This window comes from Centruroides vittatus, unplaced genomic scaffold (assembly GCF_030686945.1).
Source record: "Centruroides vittatus isolate TY-2023 unplaced genomic scaffold, ASM3068694v2 contig_352, whole genome shotgun sequence".
NCBI lineage: Eukaryota > Metazoa > Arthropoda > Arachnida > Scorpiones > Buthidae > Centruroides > Centruroides vittatus.
Window position 1 is genome coordinate 1,246,240 of NW_027122175.1, and position 9,049 is coordinate 1,255,288.

Sequence of the window (9,049 nt, forward strand, 5' to 3'; positions counted from 1 at the left end):
TTCAGTATATAAGAGAAGTTATAGATGATCCGATCTGCATCCTCTCTTTTCGGATTTTAACTAAACAATTATTACTTTATGATGATAACATCATTTTCCTACTCTTCCATTCCATCATCCAGCATCTTGTAAGAGCTTTACGAGTAGTAAAAATTGATTTAAAATAATAAAAATCATATATTTTTATAAAGATATAATCTGTGGAGTTGTAGTGAATAGGAGAGTGAACGTCCTGTGTGTCTGTACAGATTAGGATCTGTTCTTTTTTTTGTGTGTGTATAGATAAGAAAGAAGAATTAGATATTTTGAGGCTTGAGCCAATGTGGGAAAGATCAACTCCCACTTTTTATTATCGAAATTTCCCGGACCACCTCGCATAATTAAGAAAGTACAAAAGAGAGTCGAGGGAAGAGGAGGAAAAAAAAAGTAGTATTGTGCGTGCAGCAGTGTCTATACAAGCCAAACCGAGTCGAGCCCCCATTGGTGCAACGTTCTAACATTATCCGAGAAGAGATTTACATCAAAATACCATTTTTTGTATAAGCTGTAAATAATATAGAGACGCCTTTACAAATCAATCAATCTCTTTTATTTAACGATCTTTTACAGAAGATAAAACTACGATCCACACCTGACTAAACTGCCGAATCGTCCAATGCTGTGCCTCGTTTCATCAAATGCCCCTCCTCTACTAACGCTATTGGAACCGAAAGAAACAACACTTGGTCTCAAGGTCGAACAGATGTTCCGATTTTCCCATTGAACGTCAGAATGACCCCACGTTTCTACACTTTTGACATTATGGAGGGGAGGTAAAAAACGATGTGTGGATAGCTTCTTTGTATCGCTTTTTTCTATTGGTGGAGTTTTATTAATATTATAATGCACGGCCTGACAAAGCTATATGGCAATATCTTTAATTTGTTTGACTTTATAAGGGTGTAAGGATGCAATTTTCTTAATAAAATACAATAGAAGCAGCTTGGTGATTAAAACACAAAGATATACACTAGTTAGATGCGTTGTTTATAGCAGAATCTCCCTTGAATTGGAGCCAATTGAGTGTTTTCTAAGTGGAAGTATTACCAAATCTTCAAGTCTGAATACCGGTATTAAATAAGTACTCACTTTTTGAACCTTTATATCCTTTGTAGAAGTATTATAAAAGTAGGAAACAAGTAAGAGAATTGTTAAATTTAGAGAAACAGAAGGACAATAGTTTCAATCGGTGAGTTGTCAAAGTGAATTTAATATCACCTCACTGATCGATGCCTTATAAGCAGAACTTATAACTGAAGTAAGCTATACTTAAGGCATACATAAGAATTGCATATGAATCATGTCGTAAACTGTGAAAAACTGTGAAAAAAGTATTAAACAAGGTAACTCACGAGTTACAAAAGTGTGCATGGTACGCACCCCCACTAACGAGTGATACAGATTAAGGCCTAGTTAATAAGGCATACACAAGTCATAACAAAAGGGGGGGAGCACTTATCAAATGACACATCGGGCGTCGTGGTGACAAAGTCAGACATCTGCCAACGACGTGGCTCCGGTGGAGATTTAAGTTCTCTTTTGCAGCATCACGCGCGAGACCCAAGTTATGGAACACATGCGGGTGTTAAGTACCGGAGTCGAGCGACAAATGTCAAGCGCAGCCTTAGGCCTAATTGTCGCCCAATTTGACGTTGTGACTTTTAGCTCCATCATCCATTACCATCGGTCGTAACCCGCCGTTTCCGTGTGTGGTTTTTTCCGAGCACGAGACACATTCATTGGTAATGAGGCGTGCCCTTAGGCCGGCCCGATAGTCCATCAGTTCGGAGGGATGAGAAGGGATCCATTGTGGTTGCCGTCAGCAACACTGGACGGGCGATGTGAAAAACGGCCATACTCCACCCCTGCTGTCCTACTAAATGGCATCGGTGTCGAGATCTTCCCCCCTCTTCCGACTTTGTTATCCCGCTAGTTAATTAGGCCCAAAAATGCCGCCCATTAATTATCCACTCGGACTTTTTCAAGGTTATGCTCCTACTCTAAGGATAATAAAGGATTATTACCGCCACGGGGATAAAGTAGGCGGGGATTTATCCCTATAAAATTCGAACCGGGATGCTCGAATTTTTACAGGGGAAAAGATGAGGGAGCGAAGAAAACACCAACCCGATAAATGCCGAATTGCAGAAGGAGAAACTGTAAAATTAAAAGAGGGGGAAAAAATCGATAGAGGAAGAGAAATTGGGAATTAATCGAGATGAGGTAACCATCTGTCGCACGATGTCATCTCTAACGTGTCCAGAAGCGAAGATGTCACCTGCAAGTGTTTGTTTCGACTGTCAGATAGAAGGTCTGTGGATCGGCCGCAACCTTTCAGAGACGATCGACTCCTGTCAGTTGCTCTTGTTGGAAGGTGACATCTTACAGACACAGGGAGGCACTAATCGTTAGAAGGCAATGTTCGCTAGACAACTGGACATTGGTACAAGTGATTTCGACCCAATACCATTTGCTTTATATCGTGTCTTCTGCAGGAACACGGAAAAAAGTTTACTGCTTACTTTGGGCTTCACTTTGACGCATCCAACGTTGAAGCTTTTTATTACACTTCTATTCAATTCCTTTTTCTTTTCTTAAACAGGGAAAAATTATTTTCACCCCCGTTTTTTATATATAACCCCCTTTCAAATACATCTACAGACATTTTTTAAGATAAATATTTTATTTTAAAACCGAAATAACACACTTTAACGTGTTTAATTTTGCATTAATTAAGGCGATGCTAATTAAGTTTAATTATAATTAATTTATACTGTTTAATATCAGTAAAAATCGGTGAAGATCGGTAAAATAAATAGGAATCAATCCAGTAAATTAATCAGTAAGAATGATCTTCCTCGTCCCATTGAGAGATATTTAAATATTAAAACTCAATACTGTCGAAGGGGGAGGGGGTAATGGGGGTATAGTGTGAGAATAAAGTTTGATCAATGTATGTATTTTTTAAGCGTAAAATTTCTCAGCGAGGCTGGTATGTTAGTGTGAAACCGCATTATGTCATGTTCCTATTGTGTTCTCCACGCATGAATCGGGTCACCATCTTCCTATTGTCGCACCCGAACCTAGGACAGTGCACTAATGTGAAAAGTGTGACCAATGGTCTGTCATCGGGAAAGGTTTCCAGTTATGCCATTAATGGCCAAATACGCGAAACGGGCCTAACAAAGGGCCTGTTTGAAGACTGATTAGTTTCGCTCATCATTAATTCTATACCTGTCACCTGAGCGTGTTAGCCGCTTTATAGTCGTAATAATTATACTTAATTTTTAATAATTTAGTGTTTTATAAATATATAACGAGCTTATTTTTAATCATTTCACTAAAATTTACTCTTTTCTCTTCTAGGATTTTGCTGCACGAAGATAAAAGTTACCGTCATTAACGTACGAAGATACGAAATAAAAGTCGTTAATACACTACTTTAAATCGATTTTTTAAATAAAATACACACTTAATATTATAATAAATGATACAGAAAGGCCCGGAGAATCGCGTGTTACGATTTACGTTAAAAATATACGATTTAAATCCAAAAAATTAGAACAGTCAACAAGCCAAGTAATTCCACGTTTCGCCGTTAGAGGCGCCACCGTCTAGAAGAACTCGACACCCTACCCCGAGTTAGATCTTAAGGTGGGACGACCCTGAAGGGCACATTAGTTTGAAGCACGCACCATTCCTCACGATCATACTCTTGGATGGGCATTAAGCATTAAAACACCCGACTGCCTCTCGATTAAATTCTACACTACCCTTCCGAACACCCCCCTTTACACCCCCACCGAAACAGGTTCCAGGTTGGCATCATTAGAGCCGAATCAGCAGGGATTCATATACTTAATTAAGGCAAAGAGCCTGTTTGAACGCATCAACCTTGAGGTGAGTATTCAATAAAAATTATTAGGGGGAGAGGAATGAAAAAAAGAGAAAACAAGAAACAAATCCATACACATTATCGAGATTATCGCGTGATAATTTTTTATTCTTTTACAACCATTCACAATGTATCATGCAATAACAGGAGCCATGTTTACAGACGGGCAGGTTTTTTTCCGACGGCGGATGACCATCACACCGTTTCCTGCACGCAAAGGGGGGTGAAGGGTAGTCCCCTCTGTACCAATTGTCCCCGTTGCACGGATATAACTAACAAATCCCTTCTGTTATGACAGTCACGTCTACTAGGGCTCACCAACCCAAAATGACATTTCCTTTTGCAAGAATCATGCTCAGAAGGTTGAACATGAATCAATAAAGGGCCAATGACGTCGTGTTGTGTCTGTCTGTCCGTGTGTATGTGTGTGACTCCATCAGATAATTTTCTTCGGGGTTCACCGTTCTTAAATCCATGTTTGGCTTGTAATCTTATTAAAGAATGATATCTTCACGCAAGGCTATCCGGAGGCACCGAAAATATCTTTGAGATAAAAAAAAAGTAGAGAGGAGGGCAGTAAGATTGTTCGACCTTTAAACGTGGAGGGCGAATTAGAAAGTAGAGGTCAAAGGTTATTTGAAGACGTCGTTTTGTGTGTTCCTTTTATAAATTATACGGTCCCAAAAAGCGCAAGATGAGCCCGTGTGGCTGTAAACTGTGAGTCTAAAATGCTTCAAAGTCGGTTCCAAGAATGTCACACCAAAATAATTCGAATGACCAAAAAATTCCCAAATTAATTCAGATGGTTCCACCTGAATTATGGCTACAAAAGTATCTAAATAACGTTATACAATTGAAAAAAATTCTCCCCAAAAGCCAGTTTTTGTAGCATTTAAAATTTATTTAAATTTTTTGGGTGGAAGAATTTTAAACAATTCATTTTTTGTGCGTGTGTATGTAATAGGTTTAAAGTTCAGTTTCGTAATATACCTGTCGAAGCAATTAAGAACAGGTATGTCGGAATAATGCGTGCAGGCACCTAAAATAGAGAATAGTTAAGAATAATTAAAAGGCGCACTTAATTGCCATTGTTAGAAGTAAAGAGAGTAAAAAGTGGATTGAACAGACTTCCTTCTGCCCTCTTGTGTAGTGAAAACCAAAGTAGTGAAAGGGGTGGTTATGATCTTATGGTACACGTTGTCAAAACAAAGCATTGGGGCTGTTACAAGCTTGCGTGATTACATACACAGCGGTCCTTATCTCGCTGCCATCAAGATGCTAGTGCATTGTCTGCTGTCCTGTTTTTTCCCCCTTCTCCCTCTTTCTGTGCTTGTGTCGAGCGGATGTTGCCAATTATGACAGCTCCAGCCTATTGTCCTAAACCATGACGTCATATAGGTCCTCGGTGTCGACCTTCTGTTTCTGTTAACAGCTGTAAAACGATATGATTGATCCGAATCCGTTGCTTTTCCCAGGCTACGCTAAAGGCTACGAGAGCCTTCTCGTAAGAGTTTAATAAATAAAATACATACGACGATGGTTCGGGGGGTGGGGGTTTGCGTGAATTGACAAAAGCAGACAGACAACACGTGGCCTTTGGCAATGGCGCCTAAACTCGTGGCGTCGTCGTTGGCGTGACATCGTATTAGGTAGAGAACATAAACAATTCATCCCTTAAAAATGAGCTGGATGAGTGAATTTGAAAAAAGTTGCCCCCGGATGAAAGAAAGAGATAACATCTCTAGTAAAATTAGCATCGACTGACCGAATGGCCCTCAATAACCTTTAGTTAAAAAAAAAAAAAAAAGACCTGGCATGTAGGGGTGGTGTAGCAAATTCAGAAGATACTGTGCAACTTCCGCTGGATTCTCTAAAACTAAATATTAGAGAGTGGAGTTAGTATATCGTATTCAACTTTTGCTGTTGGAGGGTGGGTCAACTCTCATCTTGAACCTATACTTACGCGGCATTCCAAAGAGCAGATGCATACTCGAGCAAGAGTTGGAGCGCGCGAGTCAAAATTTAATCGAGAGAATTACCGTATGGGCGGATCAAGTGGGCCACTTCCTGCACTTTCAAATTACAGCCCGCTTGGTTCTTCGACCCGTTAGTGGCGCCAGCTTTAACAGTTACGCTTCCTCCAATCAGATAAGCATCACGTTGTTAAATCATGTTGGTTAGCCTTGGTTACATTTCTATCAGGACTTCATAAATAGTTAAGTTTTAATATGTTTCGGGGTTCAACCCCGGTGAGATTGGATGTAGACTAAGTCTGCAAAGGGTGGCGTTAAGGTTTTAAGTTTCTGCGCCCCTCGATTGACTAGAATTTTTACTTTAAACATGGCCGCCGAATCGAGAAATGACTGATGGTCCGTAAGGTTAATTGACATTTTAACGGATTGTAACGCAATAAAATGCTTAAAAAGTAGCTTCGGTCAGTACTTGACGCCCTTGAATATTTGTTAAGTGTTAAATGGGTGATGAGAATTTAAAATGCGAAGATAGGAAAATGTTTCGGGTAATAAGAATGACGCAGAAGCCCCGAAGGGCGCGTAAACGGAAAGAGGAAAGCGAAGGAAATTATTTTTAGGAAAGAGAAAATGCTTTTCTTAGTTCGAGGCGCTTATAAAATATTTGGGAAGAATGTAAACATTACGTAAAAATTCATTACATAATCCGGGGGAGGATTTATGCGCCTCTTCCCGCCTAGAATGGATAAATAAGAGGCAAACAGCAAACAAGGAGGCCGTAAAGCGCGCGGATTTCTCCCATTGAAATATGAAGCCGTCTATGACGAAAGCAAACAGCACCCTCTAGCGCTTGTTTCCGTAAACATTAAGAGGCCCGCTAAATCACTCGGAACGCTTAAAGCAGAACCGAAGCGATTAGAGCCAAGAAAATGAGGACATAATTAAATCAAAAACGTTTTGCACGTCTCACAGGAAGTGTTTGGACCGTTGTGGGAATTGCGCAAGCGCGAGCGCCGAAAAGAGGGAAGTTAACCAGTTTCCCTCCCTCCTCTTTTACCCCTGGAGGGCAACGGTGGCACGAGAGGGTGTCGGGACGCGTGTCTAGAGGTGAAGAAGAAAAGGAATGAAGAGAAAATGAGATTAGGCGTCTTTATTTCCACCTCTTAAGCTAATACGCCGCCATCTCAAATTGAATTCGATACGTGATCCGACTGGGTAGGAGGGGGAGAAGCTAACACCCAGGGCCAAGGGGGGATGTTTGGCATTCGGAGTTGGAAGGCGATCGATGAAGTGACGAACGTTTTGTTTGTAAGAAAGGAGGCGGCTCAGCCGCTTCCGCTAATGAGCCCCGTGTTTGGGCATTCAGGGCATAGCGCGCGCTCCTTTGCCTACCCGGATTAGAATTTCCTGGCAGATTAGAATGTCAAAGCTGAAGGAATTCAAATCTGCTCGATACAGCCCTCAAGGTTAGAATTTCTGCGATCTGCTACTTGGCGCGAAGGTGTCCGGTAACACACTACTGGAATATTTTAGTCCCCTTTCGTTCGGTCTCTGACTGGAAAATAGAAAAATTCAATATTCCGTTTTCCAAGCTTCCGGTAACTGAATACTTGCGAAATTTATGCAGCGATTTCCCAAAATAAAATTCCATAAAGTATATCTTCTGATGGAGATTCTCAGCATCATCAAAGAATAAATAAAGACAAATTGAAAAATCTTAGAAGATCCTAACCCAAACTTGCCTTTCAACAAATCTGATCCCTTTCCTTTCCGATCGGGTATCCAAATATTTCCTCCCCCAAAAATAATCTAATTTCCCTAAAATCGTGTAATTTTCTAAACCCCTCTTGGGTATTAAGTGATACGACTCCTTTCTTTCTCCCCAATTTTCATATTTCAGGAACATTTTGAGCCGTTTAAGAGGGAAATTTTCACACAAATCTCGAGTCTACTTGTTTGTGTGGTCATCAGCTTTTATCTTGCTTTGGAAATCTTCAACAGGGGTTCTTTTAAATTCGGCTCCATTCTTCTATAATCATCAAAAGAAAGTTGAAGCTTTATCTTCGCTTCTAAGCCCCATCTAAGTGGGTCATGTTGGCAGATATTATCAGAAACTTTATCTTCATCAGGTTCTATTCGTTCCCAATCTAATAATGACGAAAGAAGGGTCCACCCGCAACACAACAATTGGACACTACCGGCAAATTGATCACTAGGAAGGAAATAAATCGTTGGGATAAATGCAAGAAAAATAACCCCTAAAATAATTTTTTTTGGCCTTTGTTTACAGTCCTCGCTCCCTCAAATGTGAGGAGGTAGGTGACGTGGAGTAACCTTTTGTTTAGACACTTGGAAAATGCAGTTTACGATGAACTTCGTCAACTCGAACTGACAGACAGGACGAGATAAGTGGACCAAACGTTGACCACATTGCTCCCATCAAACTGTTCTTCTACTCCTTTATTTTTTAAAAAAGGGGGGTGAGAGCCGATTGTTAAGTGTCCATTGAAGTGAGAGAAATCGCTCCTCTTGGCGTCTGATAAAAGGTATTTTGCGGAACTGGGATTTCTGCGTCTGGATTGTATCCGGCTTCTATCCATTATCCTGTTTAATTATCAAATCCTTAATAACATTACGTCCTTAAAATTGCTTCGGGATCCCATAATAGTTGATTTAAAAAATACTCTCCCCAGTTATTGGGGTAGGGAGCATTACACTGGTGCCAAACTAAATAGCCATTCTTTGTCATCCTCCTTTTCATGCGTTACCCGAGGAGAACATGTTCATAGGGTCCTTTCAAATTGCCTTATCTCGGACCAGGGTCCAGGTTATCTCAGTTAACGTTGTGCCTACATCCTCCTTCCCTGGGGTACGTGAGAGTGTAGAGGAACTCAACGAAATTGTCACACACTTTAGCCAAGTCCCTCAGGGCTGTTCCAAGTACCCGTTCTTATTAGTTGGCCATTCTCCAGCGCCTGGACACACTTCGGGTTAATGTCGCGACCCCGGGTCAGAAATTGGACCCGTGGGGGGTCATATCTATCCTTAGCTAGAGCACCAATGGCAGCTAGATGCCATTATTGCGTGTTTCCACGTAATTGTTTCGTCACCATTTACTACACAAAACTCCAAGCCAACTTTAGCG

At 40.7% G+C, this 9,049-nt stretch overlaps 1 long non-coding RNA gene across 1 annotated transcript in view; it reads left to right on the top strand.

Moving 5' to 3' along the window:
* LOC136974683 (uncharacterized) overlaps positions 1-3,984 on the top strand; it is a 49,459-nt gene extending 45,475 nt beyond the window's left edge. Inside the window, exon 2 of the long non-coding RNA XR_010880678.1 lies at positions 3,406-3,984. This is a non-coding gene — a long non-coding RNA (uncharacterized lncRNA). The remainder of the gene's footprint in view (positions 1-3,405) is intronic.
* The last annotated feature ends 5,065 nt before the right edge of the window (positions 3,985-9,049 follow it).